Raw genomic sequence first — 9,012 nt, forward strand, 5'->3', positions numbered from 1 at the left:
AACTACTGAGATGGAAGCCAGAACAGAGCAAAGTTCAAAGTGCAATCGTTCGTTTTTCGGTTATATGGCGCATAAGTTTCAGGCGCTGCACTTGCAAAGTTGCAAAGCCCATAAAAATCGGCCATAAAGAGTCAGGCTCCAAGCTTCAAGCCTTTAGTTTGAGTTCGGGTCTACAAGCTCCACTACCACAAACGGCTCGTAAATCAACTTAACGTGCCGCAGGCCGACAGTCCAGACAAGCTAATAATTCTTGTTGACACCCAACGTCTCCGAGTTATGCACAATGGACTGCTGCCCCGTCTCTACTTGGATTAAGATAATCAATTCATTAGCGCGACCAGTCCTGCAGCCAGCTGCACTGAGAAAAAACGGAAAGAAAAGAGTTTGGTTCTGTTAACCAAAGACCAAGCAATTAATGTATAATATGGAAATTAATAGCTCATAAATCAAATAAATGTCAATTTTAAAATTTGTAAATATTTATACACGGTTATTGAGCTGTTTATGATTTTCTTGGGATAGTTTTAAATATATCCTAAAATCGCTCTGCACCTCAAAATATTTTGTAGTGTAAAAGCTGGGAGGGAACCACCGATTTACCGAGTTGCCAGGACCAACTAAATTCCTAAGCGGGGTGCACAAGTGAAATTGCATTGGCAGCCGCTGGAGGAACAAATGTTCACTCCACATTACATTTGTCTTAGCTGGCGAGCAGATTAATTGCCAATGAGTGTGTACAAGTTCGAGATGAAAGTTTTTCAGAGCGAGCCCCAAAAGTGAGCCAGCTCCCCTTTTGGCCGTGCTCCATTGCGTTGCCGTTGCGCTCCGTGTGACAACCTAAATCGGGGCCACGTACATTTTATCTGCTGCTCCTCCGGCTGCTCCTGCTCCGCACAATTCGAGGTTTTTGAGGTGAAACAAATTTCCGGTGACATAAACTTAATTAGCTTTTGTTCGGGCTTTTGTTTTATGGTTTTGAGGGTGCAAGTGCCTGTGGGGGGAGTGGCAGTGGCATCAGCAGTGGGTTCCATGGCGGTTTCGTGGTTTGCAAACTGGGCGCTTCAGTGGTTCTCTTCTCTTTTTAGGGAGACCAAGAAGACCCTCTTTGCCTGCCCGTTGTTATAAATGGCTTTGGCTCGTTGAAAGGCGGCATTTAGTTTTGATTTAATTGCCTCCACTTAACAGTTTTATCTTCCAGATGCCTTTGCTCCTGCTCTTTTCAATATTTAATTAGTGCACACACACACACAACACTTAGAACAAAACAAGTTTAAGCTTACGCAAAACCCCATTACTTTCATCCACACAAAAGTCGGCCAAAACTTTGCCAACCACTTTCGACATCTGACTTCCGCTCCCCTCCCGTGCGTGCAAGTTTAATAAAATGGGAAAATATTTACTGATGATATCACAAAATAATACATAAATGTTTACCGCAAACAAAGGAAGCACTGCCAGCAACAACAACAACAACGAAAACAATCGGAACCAGCATGGGCAAAAGTAATGAAATTGAAAACCAAGCTTACGCCGAACGTGGATAGTGGGTCCTAAGTCCCGAGTCCTGAGTTCTGGAAAGGTGAAGGAAACTTAAATAAAAGTCGGCCAGAAGATGTCTGCTCCTGGGATTGCCCTCGAAAGGGGCGGGGCCAGTGGGAAAACTGCGTGGGGAAAATGTGCGGCTGAAACCCAGAGGTCTTAAGCTGACTAGAACAATGAGTGCAAAGTTTATAACTAAAAGGAATGCCCATACATGCGTATTCCGAATTACCTGATCATTGGTTACAGAAATAAGGGAATACACATATTAAAATTGCTTATTTACTTACTAATCCAATAAATCTAATCAATCCTAGACCAAATATGTTTAAAATAGTCCTTTCTTTATGTATGGCACATTTGTAATAACAATATCATAGATAACAGAAGTATATAGAGGGAATATAAAAATATTATACATATTTCGATTATTTGGAACTATTTATTTCCTTAGCTTGGCTTCTTCGAAATTATTTGTAAAAGCGAATCGTTTGCCTTTTGCCATCCGAACATTCAAGTAGCTAAAATGCCTACATGTGCGCGTCCTATAAATACTTTATCAGCTGTCCAGGACTAAGAAGTCGAAAGGTAAGAAAACTTTGCACTGGGACCGGGCCGACGATATAATGATCTCCCCAGGGTGTCGGACAGGACACGGGAAGCCACATCGCAATCACTGGCTGGAGAGCTCCCCCATTCTGGCAGACAGAGCTGATTAGGCCCTGGATTGAGATTCAGCTTGCATTGCTCGGCATCTCACCTTAATCGGCTGCCAAAGTTACTTATGTGTGCGAATTGTGCTCCAGAATTTCCCGCACCTAAATCCCAGATGGCAAACCATCACAGTGATGTTACTTCATAAGCCAGAGTAAGATGCAAAGGTATTGAAACCATCTAACCTTCTAAGTTAAACCCTTGTCAAGCATGCTTATAAATAAATAATATATTACGCACAATAGTTTAAACTTAAATCAAATGTATTGGTTTTAAACCTCTTTCAATTAATTGATTTTTATCATGCAAATGTGCATGTTTTACCTCATACAACTATAAGTTGCGATTTTTCCCCACTTGTCATTTAAATATCTCTATAAAATCCCTTCATCGATTTCTGTTACCAACTGATTATCCAGGTACACTTATCTACATCCTTCTCATCACTACTTCATCCCCGACTGCCACTTCTTTACGGGCAATATTAACAGGAAGTGAAATTAAAAGGCTGGCTCTTACTTGATTTTCCCGATTCAGAAAGAAACCCCATTGTTCGTGTGGCTTGTAGTTTAACTTTATCATCCTCACTTGGCGGTCGGAAAGTTCCTTAACCGGCCTCCGATTTCGACCATGACTGGGACTTGGCCCGGTTCCTCCCTCTGGGTCCACTTGTCTGGCCTGGCATCCCTCATCTTCGTTTCCGTTGGCTTTATGCTCTTGGTTTTTCCGGCTCCGTCTCCGCCTGCATCCTCCCATCTCCGGATCCATCTCAACATCTCCGGATCCGTCTGCTGTTATTGTATAAGCAGCTCATCTGCGGCTGAGCGTATTTTATTTGCTTCAAATTGAGTTATGCCTAATGAAAATCAAATAAGCCGCAATCGAGCCGGAAATGTTGGTTGAGTTCTTCTCGGCTGGACGTGTACTTGCCTTCGCTTTCGGTTTTCCCTCACCCTTCGAATTGAGCCTGCCACTTCTCGTTTGGCTGCTTTTCGACATTATATTAGCCCATTCAGGACATCATGACATTCTCGGCCTTTTGTTCAAGTGGCTGTGGCATCTGAATAGCTATGGTTTCATTGGCAAGCAAATTACTAAATGGCTAGCAATTGCGATTCAATTAAAGCAACTTGAAAAGCACATAATGATTAAATAACATATTGCACTCCAACAATACCGTGCACTGGAAAACAAATATTCATAAATAAGAAATTATTGAATTAAGAGCAGCCATAAAAAACATTGTCATGTTGAACAGTTTTTCAATTGTAAGCCCTCTGTAAATGCTTAAAAAATCAAAAATGCTACAAAAAGTAACATTTTTTATGCCATTTTGTATGTCAATCAACGTTTGACCCTACAAAAAGCTTACTTTTGCTATTCTGTGGTTGTAAACTCATTTTTTAGTAAAAAGCTACATTGGTAACATGTGTGTATTTAGTTGAACACAATTTATTTTCTAGAATCACCTGTTTTCCATCTGATAGCAAGCACCTGGATAGGATATAAATTAATAAGGGACATAGTTAGATAGGCAATCAAATGGATACAAAATTTATATATCTCATTTTGAATTGACTATTTTTTAAGTACACACCAATTAAATGTAAACATTTCAAGATATTTCACACCCTTGAGCCACTTAAAAGGCAGTTATTTGCCTTGAGATTCCAATGACACCTCTAATGCTACAAATTGCACCCAAGTAGTCTCATCAATTTGGTTTTCTCCGTGTAAATACCAGAAGATGTCAGGAACGCCTTTTTGGCCCACTTATCCGATTGGGTGCAGTGCAGCACATAAATTCTGGCATTCAGACAAACACATATCATCTTTTAGTAGTTGCCTTTTGCGGAAATGCAGGAACGGCTCGGCAGTATTTTGTTTATACGTCAAATTTCCTCTGCAGTCATTATCCACATGCATGAGAGCAGGACAAGTATCTTCCTCCCGCCACGCCCCCTTTTCCACCCGCCTAGGCAGGCGTTAAGTGCAAGTGTGGAAAATTATTTAATGACTTTTCTGAATTTGAAACGGAATTTGTAAGTGCGTTGCGGCGGCGAGTCGGTGGAAAGGAAATATTTGCATACGCAAACACTCGGAGCGAGCGATGGAATGATGGAATGGAGGTCCTGCCGGACTGGAGGAACGCCGGAGCGGAAGTAGATCCTTTGGCAGCTGCCAAGTGGCCAAGTAGCAACCTGAGCCAAGTAATTCGCCGTGGTCGGCAGTTTTTTGCCCCGGCTACAATCTTATTAATTATTAATGCGTCTTTGAAGTGCAGCGGCAGCTTCATCATCGCTAACGAAGCCGCCACTCAACTCCGGAATCTGAAGAACTACACAGAGAATATAGTATAGTCAAACTAATCAATAATCTAAGCGGATGAAAAACGTGATTGAGTGTCATACACTAACATTTCCAAGCATTTACTATTCATACTCATAAAATGTTTATAATATTTCAAGGACTAATCTCTTATCAGAATCTTAATAATCTCTTATAATCACAATTTACAACAATACTAAACCAAGAAAATGTAAGAACAACTTGGTAACTTGTTAAAAGCCATCAAGCAAACTATTTGGTAAGCTAACCACACGAAAATATTTATATTTATTACAATGTATTACAATATTTTTATTTCAATTAAAAGCTTCGTTACAATACCCTTAGGCATACTTTTATTAAAATTTGAATACTAAATTTTTAAATTTAATAATCCTAGCTGAAATTACTCATTGCTGACTTATTTAGCTGGCATTTTCGAGCAGTGTGAAGGACCTGGTGACGGTGTCAACATTAATTTGTGTGTCGGGCGACACTCGCAAGACAGCTGACAGCCCAGAAGGATTTTGTTCCTGCCGCCAGGAGTGGCATATAATTTGTAATTAATGACCAGTTAAAGAGCCCAGCCTTCGGAGCCCAAGTCTTTAGGCAGCGGGAAGGGGGGAAGCGGCAAAGGAGCAGCGAGGAGCGAGTCCTGCGATTTACACTGGCAAAATGGCAAAATGGGTGACAGCCAAACGCTGATTTATGGCCGCCGACCGCAGAATTTATATGCCATCCAGTGTGAGTAGCTTTTGCACAATTCCAGCCGCCTGTTTGTCCTCACAATCCATATTCGGTTGTAGCCCCTTCCCAAGGGTACATTTATTGGTTAACTCAAGAAAATTACAAACTACAGACACCGAACCACCAAGGAGAATAATGACACCAGCGAGGATAATTTCTTAAAGGGCTTATTAACACTTTAAGTGCTTAGCTTTCGCTTAGTTGTCATTTTTAACAATTAGCTTTGGTTCATTTAACCACAAAATCCGCGAGTAATTAAGCATATTATTTCCGATTTAAGGGAGATGAATAATAAAGCCCTTCAATCTGATTTTACTGGAATATACAAAAAAACGTTTGATTACATATATAAGAAATTAGTTTCGAATTTTTTTCTAATTAATAAAAAATAATAAAAACCTAAAAACGTACTATTCTAACAATAATAAGGTCCGATAACCATAATTCTCCATTCTCCACAAACTCAATTTTCAGGGTAATCAATCCTCGTTGTAAAGCAATTGCAGGTATTTTTTTATTTCTCGAGTATTTGAATGTGAAACGTCAGCAGCATTTCGACACGGCTTGCCTTTATGGCCCAGACCTGGAAATTGGTAACTGGCAACTCTCTTTGACTCACTCTTCGCCAGGACTCCGACTGCCGTCCTTCTTATCCTTTGTCCTTATTCCTAGCTCCAACTCTTTGCGAAAACGAGAATAAAAAACGGGCCGGCTTTGAGCGGCGGCTCTGTTTCATTTGGTAGCCATAGATCCTGGCCGGAGTGCAATTTGTCTTGTTTCAGGCAGATTCCGATAGGATAGTCAATGGATTGAGCCCACTTACATTTCTGTTATTCCAACGGCGTTCATGTTGGTGTGGTTGTTGTTGCTCTGACGGCTTTGACTTTGCTGTTGTCACTCGACATTCCAATTGGAAGGGGGCACAAAACTGAGGAGCGAGCAGATTACCGTTATAAGCCCAGAGAGAGAGAGAGAGTGAAAGAACCTGCCAGTCAAACGGTAACTCCTCAATTAGACTTGGACAGTGACGGCGGCTGCCAAGGAATATCTTAGGGGTATTTTTCGCCATTAACTAATTTTAATTGTTAGATTCCTCACAAATCACAGAGATGTCAAAAACAATGCAACAATAATTTCCATCATTTCAAACCAAAAGAAACCTCGCCATGTTTACAGTAGATAAAAACTGTTCAAATAGTGCTTTTTCAAAAGTTAAATGATTAATTATCATTTTGAATTTTTTATTACCATAGTTTAGGTTGTTACTTTGCGTAGCCGCTATTTCTCTATACCATCCTGTTCAAAGCCTCCATTGGTGATTTATGGCCCCCGATCCCGATCCGAGCGGAAAATGCAGCTAAGTGAAACAGCACGGGAGATAACAGCTTAAGCCGATTTCGAGCCCTGTATTTATTTGGCACGCCAACTTTTTAGCTAAGTGCAAAACAATTTACCTAAATTCCCACAGCACACACAAACGCACCCACACACATGTACAAACACATACACTTACGCACTAAAGCCACACAAATACACACATGTTTGCTTAATTGCTCCCCCGGCGCCTTTGTTGTTTTTGTTACCCTTACTGTTTTTGGTTGTGAGCTAGTTGTTGTTGTTGCTGTTGTTGTTGTTGTTGCACCGCTCGAAAAGCCTTCCAAAGCAGCTCTGCACTCCTGCGGTATCTGGTTTTTTGCATATAATACCCTGTAATTGAGGACAGGGGAGTGCACAGAATGCACCAGCAATGTAGCAATCAACTGGCATTATGCAAGCTCTCATATTTCTTTATTGGGCTTGTGGCCAACGAGATATTTTGTTAGGCCCTTTGATAAAATCAGTTCGAATCAATCAAAATAAAGTGTTTTTTTTTTGCCCAAGAAAGAAAACTCGAATGTTTTTATTATATGTCTGGCTTAACATTACTGACACCATAACTAACTATGCTACATTTTTTTTACCTAATTATATTTTGGAATTTAAAAAAACAATATTAATTGATTAACTATTTTTTCGTAGATGTTATTGTCATGTTAACTAGTTTGTGTAGTTATCTTGAGGCATTTATATATATATTACTTAAAATTCGCTAGGATTTTTCCAGGGTACTCGCGCCTTTGCAATCAAAAGGCGAAGCAGTGGCTTAAACTTTCCCCCAGTTGTTTTATTATGCTAATGCAGCGAGCGCCGAGGTAACTCCCACCTGCCGCGTAGTCATGTGTGTTGATTGGCGCCATCTAGCGGCAACCCCTGCATTCCGTGCACCCCGAAAACCCTCTTTTGAAAAGGGGGCAAGTTTAGTGGTGGAGCGGATGGGAGGGGGCATGTTTGCTGGGCTGGAGCTTAACAAACGTAAAACAATAGCGTCTTGTAGCAACTGGAAACTGAAAACCAAAAACTGTGCCAGCAAGTGCATTTGTGTAATGCCTTCTAAGCGGCATCAGACTAAGCCAAAAGTTTGATGTGGAAGCCAATGGCTTGAACACCTTGTGAAATATTAAAAGGACGCTGTCGGAAAATAAACAAATGCCGAGCAGAATTTAAAAGCACGTCAAAGTCTTTGGGTTCGTTTGCCTGGGAACTTCAGCAGACTGTGAAATGAAATAATTATGAGCGATAAATTTGCCGGCGTCTTGGAAAAATTGTCGCTGAAAAGCGGGATCTGGTAGATGTTGGTAAGGGGAGAGGGGGTTGGTGTAGTATCGTCTGCGTTGATAATGAGCCGTGAGATGGAGGCCGGTTGTTCGGGCAACGTCGTTGCCGCCGCTCAAACGCCAAGGCACAGGCAATTATGCAGGGCAAAAAATATTCCGAATTTCTAATTGGATCGATTCGAATGGCGGTCCATTAAAAATTCACAAGAATCTCGCTTTGCGTCGGGGCTAATTCAATTTAAAGGTCTCCCCCCGCCCAGCCAAACCCACCGGCAGCCGAAAACTCCGGATCGAGCTCATATTTTATCGGGCCTGTCGTCTGGCTGCAGTTGCACGTGCCAATCCACTCCGGCGGCGTCGGGAGCTGGAAGTTGGGAGTTGGATGTTGGGAGTCGGTAGGAGGAGACGTATCCACCGGATAGCACTTTTATCGGAGCGCGTAAATTTCAACACGGACGACATCGCCTCGCACAGATTTATTTTATTTACAGCGGCCGAAAGGAAAAGCTGTTTGGCAAGCCAGGAAGGAGCTGGCTCCCCCTTTAATATAATTTCAATTATCGCCTGTTGGCTGCTGGCCATAAATTAAGTTAAAATCTGAGACGCTGCAGGTTGCGCTGATTGCATGTGAAAAATATTCCCCTTTCCGTGGCTCTTTTAATTAAGTGCAAATGCGAAAGTTATGAACTCGAGTTTCGGTTTTCGGCCAAACTTTTCTATCTCTCCTTCCGCACATTGAACCCTTTGAGAACGATTATCTGGGCACACAAATTTCATTCGATCCGCAAACTTTGGGCCAACCAAAAGTACGGCAAAAATAAAGGGGCAAGAATACGAACAAATTGTCATATTGCTGACTGCTGCTGAACGGGCCAAAAGTCCAAACTTTGGCAGCACCAACAACAAGTGACTGCTAACAAACGGAAACAAACAGCTGCATTAGCAGCCGCAAATCAGCGGCAATCACAGCAACTGCAACAAATGCAACAACGGCAACAACACAGCCAGCAAACAACAAACAGCAAACAAC

This window comes from Drosophila sechellia, unplaced genomic scaffold (assembly GCF_004382195.2).
Source record: "Drosophila sechellia strain sech25 unplaced genomic scaffold, ASM438219v1 U_169, whole genome shotgun sequence".
Lineage (NCBI taxonomy): Eukaryota > Metazoa > Arthropoda > Insecta > Diptera > Drosophilidae > Drosophila > Drosophila sechellia.